Genomic DNA, 15000 nt, shown 5'->3' on the forward strand with positions numbered 1-15000 from the left:
ATACTCTATATGATCAGGATGACGTATTTCTGATGACGTAACCCGTCTTTTGAAGGTTAAACATTTATCGTCAACAGTTTCAAAGTGCGTTTATGAAGAAAAACAGGTGAACGTCTCAATAACTATGCAATAAACCTTGCATTACCTGTTTGTCATTCTTTCTCAAAAGTTTGTCTGTATGGCGTTTTTACGTCGTATGGAACCAGTGTTTATTCTGCAACGGGACCAACGGCTTGACGTGACTTCCACCACGTCGAGAGTGAACTTCTATCACTAGAAATACACAGCTCTGACGCCTCACTGGAATGCCCGAGAATCAAACTCGTGGCCACCGAGGTGGCAGGTCAAGGCCATACCGATCACGCCACTAAGGCGCTCTCAAAAATTTGCAACGTCCGTGTATACAAATCTATCATTCATTTTTTTATCAAACATCGCGTTGTTTGTCATTCTTTCTCAAAAGTTTGTACAACACTAACGTTCATTTTTTCAAAGAACTCTTTCTATATAAAAGTAATCAGCAAAAATATCTGACTCCTTCTTTCAAAGAAGAAGCCAGATACAACGAAATCAGACCCTTTCCATTTACTAGCCGAGAAGTGTGAGGTGTATAAGAGTCTCCCACCGCCCCCCCCCTCCCCCGAACCCCCTTCGATTCTAATCGAAGAAGAAGGAGAGAGAAAGATTGCGGGGGGAAAGAAGTCGTTCGCAAACAGAAAGGCATCCTTGTTCTCTTATCTCCGATTGATCGCGTGTTCGGCGTCAATCAGTGTTCGGGAACGTCTCAGGCGAAATGGACATTTCAGAGCCACAACAAGACGACTGTCTGTAGTTCTGGGGAATCTCGTCCAATAAAAAGTTTTGGCCGGGGCTGAGCAGAACTAGTCGCGAGCCAGAGTTAATTCTGTTTCTCTTTTTTTGTTTTTGTTTATTATTTTGTTATCATAGTTTATACTAACGTCATTTAACTCCAGTTTCAACGCTCACCCGGTTAATTTTGTGATATATATATATAATATATATATATATATATATATATATATATATATATATATATATATATATATATATATCATTCACTAATTGATAAGAGTGGGATACAGTCAGCCGGGAATATAGTATTTAGCTTTAAACTAGTGTTTAAATGGGCCTTTTATAATTGAGACGTATCTTGTTTTAACAGAAGAATTTATTTATGCACAGACACATACACACACGTGTATATATATATATATATATATATATATATATATATATAGTAAATATGTATATGATATATATATATATATATATATATATACGTATATATATATATATATATATATATGTGTGTGTGTGTGTGTGTGTGTGTTTGTGTGTGCGCACGCGCGCGTGTGACTCATGACGATATGGAACGTGATGAATGTATAAATAAAGGCAAATGATTTAGGCCAAAAGTGAAGCGCTGGGACCTATGAGGTCACTCAGCGCTGAAACAGAATTTGACAGTAAACAAATTTGACATGTGCAACAGGAGGAAAACCTCAAAGCAATTGCACTATCAAACAATCGATAGAAGGTGGAAAGCAAAGACGGAAGAATGAGAATATGAATGGAGGTACAGTAAAAGGAAAGAAAGTGGTTGCATCTAGGGGTCGAAGGGATGCTGCAGAGAACCACGAGTGATGTTTACAGTGCACCGCGTAAGGTGTACTGACGACAATAATTCCACCCCCCAAAAAACGGGTGATAGATTTAGCGTGGCTCTGAAGGCGTTTTTCTCGTTTCTGTTTTCAGTGATTCCAACGACACACTAAAAACGAGGGTTTCCAAACGAATCGTCATCGACCCGAAATCATTACTGCTGGGAAGTAAAAGTCGCTCTAAGCTTTTTTTTTTTTTCGCCAAAAAAGAATCCGTTAGGACCCAATGACAACTTTTTCATATCACGGGTGAAATTACACCTCTCCGAAACTGATTGTGCCTTGCTGAATAATCTATGATAGCACTGCGTCTTCCGGTAATGATAAATCACGTATCATATGAGTGTTATTGACGAGTCTGTAAGTTAGGGAATAATCTATAATAGTCCGGTATTGATAGGTCTTTTATAATGTGAAGTGAGTGTTGTTTTGCAATGTACCATGATTAGAATAGTGCCTTTTTATATTTCCAATTCTGGACTTTCTTCACCTTGATAGCTCTGAACTGCGAGTTAAACCTTGTCCGTCTGTGAAACATTCTACAGATATTTCCTTTATTATCAACTCGTTTTTGTGCTACGACTTAACCTGATTATAGTAGTAGTAGTAGTAGTAGTAGTAGTAGTAATAATAATAATAATAATAATAATAATAATAATAATAATAATAATAATAATAATAATAATAATAATAATAATAATAATAATAAGTCTTCTTGAAAAGAATGACAGAAACCTTGTCCATCTGTGAAGCATTCTAGTCAGATACCTTTTACCATCAACTCGTTTTTATGCTAGCACTGAACCTCATTATAGTAGTAGTAGTAGTATTAGTAATAAATAAATCTTTTTGAAAAGAATGGCAGAATTAACTGAATATATCTTATAAAGAATCTTCTCTATTCTTTATAAGATAAATTCGGTTAATTCTGCCGTCTTTTCAATAAGACATGTATCCGAGAATGTCTGCTCCCTGCTTAATAATAATAATAATAATAATAATAATAATAATAATAATAATAATAATAATAATAATAATAATAATAATAACTGGTATGAGTATCTGGATAAAGGAAACTGTTACAAAATTACAGTAGGCGTCTTCATTCACACTGATTGATGCCTCTGAATTAGCTCAATCAATTCCGTATCACGCGGATAGACCGTCTTTTACTCCGTCTGCAGATCGTGGAGAGAGAGAGAGAGAGAGAGAGAGAGAGAGAGCCTTACAATACATTATATACAAGAAATATAGTATATCTGATGGAAGTTGAGAGAGAGAGAGAGAGAGAGAGAGAGAGAGAGAGAGAGCCTACAATACATTATATACAAGAAATATAGTATCTCTGATGGAAGTTGAGAGAGAGAGAGAGAGAGAGAGAGAGAGAGAGAGAGAGAGAGAGAGAGAGAGAGAGAGAGCCTTACAATACATTATATACAAGAAATATAGTATATCTGATGGAAGTTTAGAGAGAGAGAGAGAGAGAGAGAGAGAGAGAGAGAGAGAGAGAGAGAGAGAGAGAGAGAGCCTTACAATACATTATATACAAGAAATATAGTATATCTGATGGAAGTTGAGAGAGAGAGAGAGAGAGAGAGAGAGAGAGAGAGAGAGAGAGAGAGAGAGAGAGAGCCTTACAATACATTATATACAAGAAATATAGTATATCTGATGGAAGTTTAGAGAGAGAGAGAGAGAGAGAGAGAGAGAGAGAGAGAGAGAGAGAGATAGCCTTACAATACATTATATACAAGAAATATATATACTGTAGATCTGATGAAGTTGAGAGAGAGAGAGAGAGAGAGAGAGAGAGAGAGAGAGAGAGCCTTACAATACATTATATACAAGAAATATAGTATATGATGATAGAAGTTTAGAGAGAGAGAGAGAGAGAGAGAGAGAGAGAGAGAGAGAGAGAGAGAGACCTTACCTTACCTTACAGACCTTACAGTTCGTTCGGGTTGCCCCAGGTCCCTCAGTGTGAGGCGCCTCTAATGTCTACCAGAGAGTTGCTAGTACATCTTCCAGTATATTTTGCATCTTCCAATCTTGGATGGTCTGGGATGCAGTTTAGATATTTGTCGAGCTTATTCGTAAACACATCTACGCTCACTCCTGATATATTCCTCAGATGAGCTGGCAACGCATTGAATAGACGCTGCATTATCGATGCTGGTGCGTAGTGGATTAATGTCCTGTGTGCTTTCATTATTTTTCCTGGTATAGTTTTGGGCACTATTAATCTACCTCTGCTTGCTCTTTCTGATATTTTTAGTTCCATGATATTTTCTGTTATTCCTTCTATCTGTTTCCATGCCTGAATTATCATGTAGCGTTCTCTTCTCCTTTCTAGACTATATAATTTTAAGGATTGTAGTCTTTCCCAGTAGTCTAGGTCCTTAACTTCTTCTATTCTAGCTGTAAAGGACCTTGTACACTCTCTATTTGTGCAATATCCTTTTGATAGTGTGGGTACCATATCATATGCAATATTTCAAGTGGACTACGAACATATGTTTTATAAAGCATAATCATGTGTTCAGCTTTTCTTGTTTTGAAGTGCCGTAACAACATTCCCATTTTTGCTTTACATTTTGCCAACAGAATTGCTATTTGATCATTGCATAACATGAGAGAGAGGAGAGAGAGAGAGAGCCTTACAATACATTATATACAAGAAATATAGTATCTCTGATGGAACGTTGAGAGAGAGAGAGAGAGAGAGAGAGAAGAGAGAGAGAGAGACTTACAATACATTATATACAAGAAATTAAATAAGTATATCTTATGGGAAGCTCTGGACAGAGGAGAGAGGAGAAGAATGAGAGAACGAAGGGAAGAGAGAGAGCCTTACAATACATTATAAAACAAGAAATATAGTTATATCTGGATGGAAAAGTTTTAGAGAGAGAGAGAGAGAGAGAGAGAAGACGAGAGAGACCGAGAGAGAGAGAGGAAGAGGAGAGAGAGGAGCCTTACAATACATTAACTTATAACAAGAAATATAGTATATCTTGATTGGAAGTTTAAAGTTTAGAGAGAAGAGAGAGTGAGAGGAGGAGATGGAAGGAAGATGAGAGAGAGCAGACGAGAAGAGACTGAGAGCTCCTTACAACTAAACATTATATACAAGAAATATAGTTATCTGATGAAATTTAGAGAGAGAGAGAGAGAGAGAGAGAGAGAGAGAGAGAGAGAGAGAGAGAGAGCCTTACAATACATTATATACAAGAAATATAGTATATCTGATGGAAGTTGAGAGAGAGAGAGAGAGAGAGAGAGAGAGAGAGAGAGAGAGGACCGAGAGCCTACAATACATTATAGTACAGAAAATATAGTATATCTGATGGAAGTTTAGAGAGAGAGAGAGAGAGAGAGAGAGAGAGAGAGAGAGAGAGAGGTGCATATCATACAGACTTCCTTGCTATACCTGGCGAATGCCTTCCACGTAAAAGATATCCTCGCGTTTATAAATATATTTCCGAATTCTTCCGAACAGAGAAGGCGTAACAGACATATAAGTTTAAATTTCGAATGTTCTTCTTTTATTTTTTTTGTCGAAATATGGAAGGGTTTTATTCCTTTTGAGGAACGTTATATTTCTAAAACATGGGATTCGATCCTAATTCCTGAGTACAAAGAGATTGGCTATCACTCTATAAACGCCCGTACGGCAAATTAATATTTACACCAAGCACGAATATCTTAAGGTTCATTATGCTACGGTAGGATCAACTTTAAGAATTATAGCTTTGAACATTCGTTTTTTCATGATTATGCTCCTATATATTAGGTATAATTTCCCCTTTCAGTCATCTACTTAAAAGTGGTTTGTCTTCAACTGATGACAGTCAATCGTTTAAATGACTTTTATAGGGGATGAGGCTATGGCATTTTGGAAGATAAGAAGGGGAAAAATAAACTTGAGAGTGACCTGAAAAATGTGAATGATTCGGAAATGTCAATTCTGGCAGGGACGAATAAATAGGATGATGCATAGATAAAACTAAAAGGAAAAATCTTAAGAAAGATTCATAATAACAAACGAAAACCTGGCTTCTCTGGGGAAACAGGAGAAAGAGAAGAAGAAGAAGGAGAAGAAGTAGAAGAAATATTCTCGAAGGGTTTCTAACAGTCAAAAGCTGTTTAAGGAATGCTTACATCCGAAAGTGCGAAGGACTCGCTGGACCAGGTTTGTTGCATGACAATGAACTGCAAGAACCGACTGACTTTGCAGGAAACGTTTATGGGACACGAAGTTCGAGTTGCAATATATGTCTCGGAGTCAAGACGATTTCGAAAAAAAAAGGGTCCGTAGCCTTCGGTTTCAAAAAGAAAAAGAAAAAGAAAAAGAAAAAGTTGGAGTTCCGAAAATTGTAATTTACAAAAAGGACGAAATAAAAAAAAAAAAAAGCTGCCGTCCTTAAATTTACAAAACGGTCTAAAAAAACATAAGCTGGTGTCCGAAAATTTATATTTACAGGATTGAAAATATAAATAGCTGACGTCCTGAAAAATAAAATTTAAATCTACAAAAAGGGCTACAAATACAAAAGCTGGTTTCCGAAAATTTATATGGAAAAGACTGAAAAAAAATAGCTGGCGTAGCGAAAATTTGTATCTAAATTTACAAAAGGGCTAAAATACAAAAGCTGGTGTCCGAAAATTTATATTTACAGGACTGAAAAAATAAATAGCTGGCGTCCCGAAAATTTGAAATTTAAATTTATAAAAAAGGGCTAAAAATACAAAAGCTGGTTTCCAAAAATTTATATTTACAGGATTGAAAAAAAAATAGCTGGCGTCCTGAAAAATTAAATTCAAATCTACAAAAAGGGCTACAAAACATTAGCTGGTGTCCGAAAATTTATATGTACAGGAAAATTTAAATTCACAAATAGGACGAAGAAATAACAGCGTCCGCAAACTATGATGTACAGAAAGGCTTTAAAATTTACGATGAAAAAAGAAAAAACACGTCCGAAAACATATTTACAAAAAGAAAAAACAAAAAAAAAATAAAAGAAAAAAAATTGCTGCCGTCCGGAAACTGAAGTTACAAAAAGGACTCGAGGAAAAAAAAAAAAATATAATCATGTTTACGAATGAGGTACACGTGAGATGCAAAATAAAACTCATTTGAATGAGATTAGCCCTTTTCTCGTCAGATGATTCTTTTTTTTTCTTTTTTTTTTCAAAGTCAACGGACTGAGGACAGTTTCCTCAGGAGACGTGTTTCTTTTGTAAGCATAAAATTTAGGACGAAATGAAAGGCTGCAAAAAAATCTTCAATATAGGAAGCAACGGTTTTATTCTGTTACTGATTATTCACTAGTTCAAGAGGAGTTGCGATGCATTGCTATCTCAATACTATATTCACTGCATTTTAATGCATTTTTACCATTTATTAATTATTCAATTCATTCTCTCTTTTATTTGATAAGTGAGATCCCTAATTTCTGTATGTATATTATATATATATTATATATATATATATATATATGTGTGTGTGTGTTGTGTGTGTGTGTGTGTGTGTGTGAGTGTGTGTGTAAATTTAGGCCAAATGCCAGGCACTGGAACCTATGAGGCCATTCGACGATGAAAGATTAATTGAGAGTAAAAGAAATATTAAAGGTGTAAAAGGAAGAAAAAAACTTCAAAGCAGTTCCACTATGAAGCAATCGTTAGGAGAGGGTTGAGGAAAGTCAGATGGAAGAAAGAGAATACGAACGGAGATACAGTAAAAGGAACGAAAGCGGTTGCAGATAGGGGGGCCGGCCGAAGGGACGTACTGCAAAGACCCTTCAGTAATGCCTGCAGTGCGCCATGTGAGATGAAGTGACGGGACTAACCCGGTAAGGGGCGTTTGGTTGAAAACCGAGCCCATAGCAACGGACGCAAAGTTAGACTCAAGTGACGCAATTAGACGCACGGACGAGTCCGCACGCATAGACGCCACCGACGCCGATCACGACATTCGCCAATCATGCAGTCGCTTTAAAAGGCCTTGAATTGAAGTGGCCCTCTGGCTCGCTTTCTCTCTCTCTTTAATGTTTCTCTCCCGCTGACATTTTGAAATGCAGTTTTCACGGAGGCATTGGCTGGTTGCCATGACTTTTTATTTTATATATATATATTTTTTTTTTTTAAAGTTGTTGCCAATTTTGTTTTCAAGGTTATAATTGTAAGAATAATTAATATTATAATTATTTTATTAAATCGCATTAAGTGTGGGTAAGCTCTTTGTAAGGAAATAAATAAATAAATAAATAAATAAATAAATAAATAATATACATATAATATATATATATACAAAGGCAAGAGCCACGAAGGAAAGTGAAATGAAATACTGCGAGGCCTTCCGACTCAATGTCCTTTTCTTAGCAGACTGCTAAGTAAGGACATTGAGTTGAAAGGCCTCGCAGTAAACTCCTTCGTGGCTTTGGTCTTTATTTGTATATTCATCACGTCCTAAATTATCGTGATTCAGTTAGATATATATACACACTTTTCTAAACAATACAATGACAGATTGCACCTCACCACCCAAAGATTAAGTCAGGGACGGGTCAACTACAGTAGCTCTGTGCTCGACCAACGGATTCGACACACAAATTGAGGGCTTGAACGGACAACAAAGCCCGACTTGCCCAGGCATGAACGACAGAGAAGGTTGAACCCGAATGGGACTCAGTTAACTTCAGTGTTTCCTTTGTTCAAGTTTTCCCCAAGTCTTCGTCAAGTCTGTAGAATAATTGGATTTCTATCTGTTTCCGGAATTTGGTGAACTAATTTCGATAGAATATATTATGAAATTTAGGCCAAAGACACCAATCACTGGGATCTATGAGGCCATTCAGCGCTGAAACGGAAACTAAAAGGTTTCAAAGGTGTAACAGGAGGAAAACCTCAGAGCAGTTGCACTATGAATCAAGTGTAAGGAGAGGATGGAAAGTAAGATGGAAGAAAGAGAATATGAAAGGAGGTACTGTAAAAGGACCGAAAGGGGTTGCAGCTAGGGACCTAAGGAAGGCACGCTGCTAAGAACCTTAAGTAATGCCTACAGTGCACCGCATGAGGTGTACTGATGGCACTACCCCTTACGGGGGATTTCGATAGATATGCTTCGAATATTCAGCAGACTGACCGACGGACAGATACACACACACACACAAACACACACCTGCATCGTCCTTTCAGTCCCCACATGGCAATGCCTCCTGCCCGGCAATTATCATCAATTCCCTTTTGTTTCTTTTGTACTCAGCTGCCAACTTCTGTAACTCTCACAGAACAAATACAGAGCTATCATTCTCTAAAAATATGACTGGGTAATCCCAGGGAACTAATCGTGTTAAAAGTACGTAGACGGGAGAATGGCTGGTTATGGCCTAAAACTCGCTCTGAGTCGAGAGATGTGCAACATAATATATATATATATATTATATATATATTATACTATATATATATATATATATAGATAACCGAAAGTAAGAGAGAGAGAGAGAGATAGAGAGAGAGGAGAGAGAGAGAGAGAGAGAGGATACCCTAATACACGATATATCTCATAAATATAACATACCATTAACGCATAAATTAGTGACGTTACTGATATATATATATAGAAAAAAAGGTCACCAAAGGTTCAGTATTCATAAAAGTTCACCGTCAGGCAATGGCGCCGCCTTCAGATGGAAAACGTAGTGTATATATGTATATATATATATATTATATATATATATATATATATATATATATATATATATATATATGCAAGACAAAAGCGATTTGGAAACTTTAGCAAAGCAAATGGTCCCTTTGCAATACCAGTAGTGATGCTGACCTCCATTCTTCTCTAAATAGAGTCACCCTTTTTCCGGTTTTATATTACCGTTTTGGTGTAATAATAATAATAATAATAATAATAATAATAATAATAATAATAATAATAATAATAATAATAAAATATATTGAATGAAATGGCAGAATTATGCGAATCAATCTTATATATTATCTTTTCTATTTTTCTTATTACTCGCTTCTCTGGCTCAGCGATACTTCGCAATAATTGGCCAGTATTCATATGGAGGATAATGAATATTGGCCAATTATTGCGAAGTATCGCTGAGCCAGAAACGCGAGTAATAAGAAAAATAGAAAAGATAATATATAAGATTAATTCGCTTAATTCTGCCATTTTATTCAACAGAATTTATTTAAAAGAGGGTCTTCTTCCAAAATGATAATAATAATAATAATAATAATAATAATAATAATAATAATAATAATAATAATAATAATAATAATGATAAATGAAGCTCTGCTGATCATAGCCTGCTTTAAAAATGAGGGTGTGTGTGAGCGTGTGTTTGTGTAGGCGGGTTTGGAGTCGTGCTAGCAGCGGGGTGGGGGCGGAGGAGGAGGAGGAGGAGGAGGAGGAGGAACGCGGCGGGTGTGGGAGTGGGCGTGTGGGCGGTGGAAGCGTGGAGGAAACTCTTTGCAGAAAAAAAAATAAAAAAAAACTTTCGCTTTACGTCGAGTTCTGTCCAGAACCAGAGCGTCTATGTAACTTCGTTTTCCAATATTCCTGGAAGCTCGTGATTGTTGTTACTTTTTGGGGGAAGGATACGAAATCCTTCCTTTGAAGGGGTCCTTTGGAAGTCCTTTGATCTCCTTTTCAATACCCTTGTGCCTCGTTTTATTATTTTTTATATCATTTTTCTTACTACCTACTTACTGACATTTTCGTGAGATCTGATGTTAAGAATTACTCCTATAGTGGATTCACATCAACCGTGTATCTGACGGATGCCTAGGCCGGTACCTTACAAAGCTGGAAACTCACTCTTTCTCTCGAGAGTTTACATAGGCAGGATGTATGTTCCACCTCTCCTGAGGGAAGATATATCCCTCAGGAGAGGTGAAACATACATCCTGACTGTGTGAATTCTCTCGAGAGACTAAGTTTCCAACCCTGTGATTGGCTTATCAACAGCCAATAAGGAGCGTCGTAAGGGACTGGCCTAGGCATCAGATGCTCGGCTGATGTGAATCTACTATAGTTGCTTCCATCTTTGTACTTCCATCTGTTAAAATGTGACTAGAACACATCTTGTTAAGTGAGAATTAACTTCTGTCGCCATGGAATATCCTGGCGATTAATAATTAGGGAATTCTACTTTTTCCATAGTTTAACTGATAGATATTTCAGATAATTTTTAATTTTTTTTTATCTCTTCATGCGAAAGGTTTCTCTCTCTCTCTCTCTCTCTCTCTCAAGCCGTAGCATACCAACCTCTCTCTCTCTCTCTCTCTCTCTCTCTCTCTCTCTCACACACACACACAATTGCTATCCTTTACTATATGCCTTAAATTCTCAATCAAGGTTGAGTAGATTAAACTGTGGTCTTCCCCCTCCCCCCCTCCAACCACCACCACTACTCTTGCAATGAATTATCCTTTTTTATTATTCATATATTTCTAATTTAATGTCTCTGGGTACAAATTCTTGTGCCTCTTTTTATATCATTTTCTTCTATTATTTCGTTTTTAAGCTCATATCTGATACTTTTAAAAAATATATATAAATGATCTGCCGACGTCCCTTGGTTATCTCTCTCTCTCTCTCTCTCTCTCTCTCTCTCTCTCTCTCTCTCTCTCTCCCCTTGATAGCCTCCGTCAGGAATTCCTCCTATCTCATTATCCGGCGGCAAGAGCTTATTATTATTATCATCACGATAATGATTCCATGTCCATTAGTTGACCTCGACCCGTTAATAAAAAAAAAATAAAATAAAAGTCACGAGAAGGGATTTAATAACAGATCCTCTTTCGATGATATATATCTCTGCTTTGTAGATGTCGCGGATGGCGGCTGGAATCTAAGATAAATCTGGAGGTTCTGAGAAAGAAGGAGCTGGAATCTAAGATAAATCTGGATCGCTGGAGGTTTTAAGAAAGAAGGATAAAGGGAGAAAACGAAAAAAGGTTTAAGGTTGATTGTGGAAGTAAGAATGATCTCTGACAATTCCTTTCGCTGAGGTTTGGTCACGATTTTTCGCTTGTGGGGTGGAAGAGGCGAAAGCAACAATGTGGAAATATTAAAAGACGACAAAAATGAAGTAAGAGAATTATTTTCACGCCAGACGATAATCTAATAAGTTGTAATTATAAATTACCCTAATAAATTATTTACGCAATTATTTTCCAGGCAAAAGCAACCGTGACGAATATTGAAAGATAACAAAAATGTAAGCAAGATCATTATTTTCACGCTAAACGATAATCCAATATGTTGTAATTACAAATTAAACTGATGAATTATTTATGCAGCTTATTTTCCATGGAATCTACGCGAACATTTCGCAGAAATCTACCAAATGGCACCATTTCAAAATAGTTCTCTTCCATGAATATCATAAATAACTGCCCCAAAAATTGGTACTGTTTTGAGGTCCAGATTTCCCTTTCAAGAATTCGCTGTACCTCGGCGTCCCACTGGACCGATAAAACTTCCTGCAATTTAAAACAAATCTCACTATGCGAGGAGAATCATCTTGAGAGAGAGAGAGAGAGAGAGAGAGAGAGAGAGAGAGAGAGAAAACGGAAAATACTCTCACTGTGTACGGAGTATCATCTTGAGGAAGAGAGAGAGAGAGAGAAAACGGAAAAAACTCTCACTGTGTACGGAGTATCATCTTGAGGAAGAGAGAGAGAGAGAGAGAGAGAGCGCCCATGATATAACCTTGAAGAGCGGGGAAGAACAAAATCTTGAGAGAGAGAAAATTATTATATAGGGAGAATGATCTTGAGAGCGAGAGAAAGAGATATAACTATGTAAGGCATATCACCTTTAGCGAGAGAGAGAGAGAGAGAGAGAGAGAGAGAGAGAGAGAGAGAGAGAGAGAGAGAGAGAGGTCTCCTCGAAGCAAGTGATATTACTAGTAGTTGATTTGATTCTAATGGAAAATACTGCGCTCATAGAGATGATGAAGGAGGAATTAAGTCTCCCGTGTAACGATTTTATTCTTTTCTGGATATTAAGTCTCCCGTGTAACGATTTTATTCTTTTCTGGATATAATCTGACGAGACTTCCTCAAAGCATGATGGAGTTATCTATTCTCTTCTCTCTCTCTCTCTCTCTCTCTCTCTCTCTCTCCACATAACGATCTTACCTGCTCTGGATATAAGCTGACGCAATTTCCTAAAAGCATGACGCTATCAGCTGACAATTCTCTCTCTCAATTTCCTAAAAGCGTCAAATTATCAGCTGACAATCCTCTCTCTCTCTCTCTCTCTCTCTCTCTCTCTCTCTCTCTCTCTCAATTTCTTGAAAGTGTAAAATTATCAGCTGACAATCCGCTTTGTCTGTCTGTCTCTCTATCTCTCTGTCTCTCTCTCTCTACGTTCAACTTCGCCTTAGCAACCAGGGACCGAACTTCCTCCCATGACTGCTTTCATAATTGGGAGGCCCCCCTCCCTGGGTATCCAGTGGGACCGGTTCCTAATCAGTTATGAACGACTGACTTTGAGGGTAGTACAGCAGCTGGCTGCAAAGCGGAAGGAGGAATCCAATGACAGATTTGAATTCAATCGATCATATAGTTACGGTGGATTTAACCTCTCTCTCTCTCTCTCTCTCTGTATATATATATATATATATATATATATATATATATATATATATATATATATATATACATATATAAATATATTCACAAATTCTACTTGGGGAATATCAACGAATTGTAATTAAAATTGTTTTATGATTTGGTACCTGAGTGACTATATATATATATAATATATATATATATATATATATATATATATACTATATATTAATATATATATATATATATATATTTATTGTATATACTATATATATTTAGGTATACAATATATATTTATATATAACTCCTACTAGTATTAAATATATATACATTAGAATACACTATTCTGATATAATAATTTTATATATAAATTCGTATATATTATTTATACACATCTATATATATATTTGTATATGAATATATATTTATTATACATATATATATATAACTATATATATATATTATCCATATATACATATCTGATATATATATATATAAAATTTCGTAAATATATTATTTTTATACACATATTATATAATTATAAATATATAAATATATGATATACCGTATATATATAATAATATAAATATATATATCGTGTATATACATATTTAATATATATATATATATATAGATACGTATATATCCAAACGCTATGTACCTATAGTACCACTATCGATGGTTATAAAAGTCCACTTATATTTCTGGAGAGGATCTGGACTTCTGCCTCAATTGCTCCGTTATAATTGTGATCTTAGTTTTCTAATCTCAAAAGATAAATGAGTTACCTATGACTGAGAAGGACCTTTAATAACACGTTCTTTAGGTTAATGTCTTTTCTGACATCAAACTATATTATTTAGAAAATAATTCTCTAAAACTACGTAGAATCTTTAATAAAGAGTATTGAAAGTTTATTTATACAGTTCCTTTCCTATCATGAATGACACTTTACAAATCTAGAAGTTATATTTCAACAAGGCGTTATCCGACCTTCAGCTTACTCGGGGCGCGTGCAAGTTTCCCTTCACGCATAAGTTGTAAACAATATATTCCTAACTTTCAACGTAAATTCAAACTTCCTGAAATCTACGGTCAAATAGAGCCATGTTTCACTAACGAATTTTAAAATTAATAAGCTTTATTTTATTAGGAATAATTGTTCTGTACTGTTTAATATACACATAATTTATTTTTTACATTTTCCTTCTCATAAACAATTCATAAACATCCTATCCTAAAATTCCTGTATCTTTAACTCAACGCGAAACAGCTTTTTCAGACGTTTTCAGGCTCTTCCAAAGACTTTTCCTACCCCAAACAACAACAGCAACAACAAAGCAGTTTGTAGGCTTAATCCCCAAGTAAGCGAAAACTGTTTTTATCATCATCATCATTATATCTTGAACGACTTCCCCACAAGTAGACGCTCCTAGGAAGCTAAAGGAATAATTCAACGAGAGAGAAAAATATACACGTGCCATGGAATGAGTTAATAATGACCAGTTCCGGGAAGCATAACCTGTTATTTAGTAATTACCTACAGAACGACCGGATACGCTTAATGACACAATAATGCCCCGTAAAATGAATAACAGGCAAATAGGATTAATGACATAATAATACCGGTTAATAAGACTCTGAGACGTGATTCGCTGGCGACAAACGTTGCTCATACTCCGCACAGTGCTCTGTTTCTTCTTTCGTG

The 15000-nt window shown here is 36.0% G+C and overlaps 1 protein-coding gene across 3 annotated transcripts in view; it reads right to left on the reverse strand.

Moving 5' to 3' along the window:
• Positions 1–15000, reverse strand: part of LOC135218388 (axin interactor, dorsalization-associated protein-like) — a 379405-nt gene that overhangs the window by 116119 nt on the left and 248286 nt on the right. The window lies entirely within an intron of this gene.

Source organism: Macrobrachium nipponense, chromosome 9, assembly GCF_015104395.2.
Source record: "Macrobrachium nipponense isolate FS-2020 chromosome 9, ASM1510439v2, whole genome shotgun sequence".
NCBI classification, from domain to species: Eukaryota; Metazoa; Arthropoda; class Malacostraca; order Decapoda; family Palaemonidae; genus Macrobrachium; species Macrobrachium nipponense.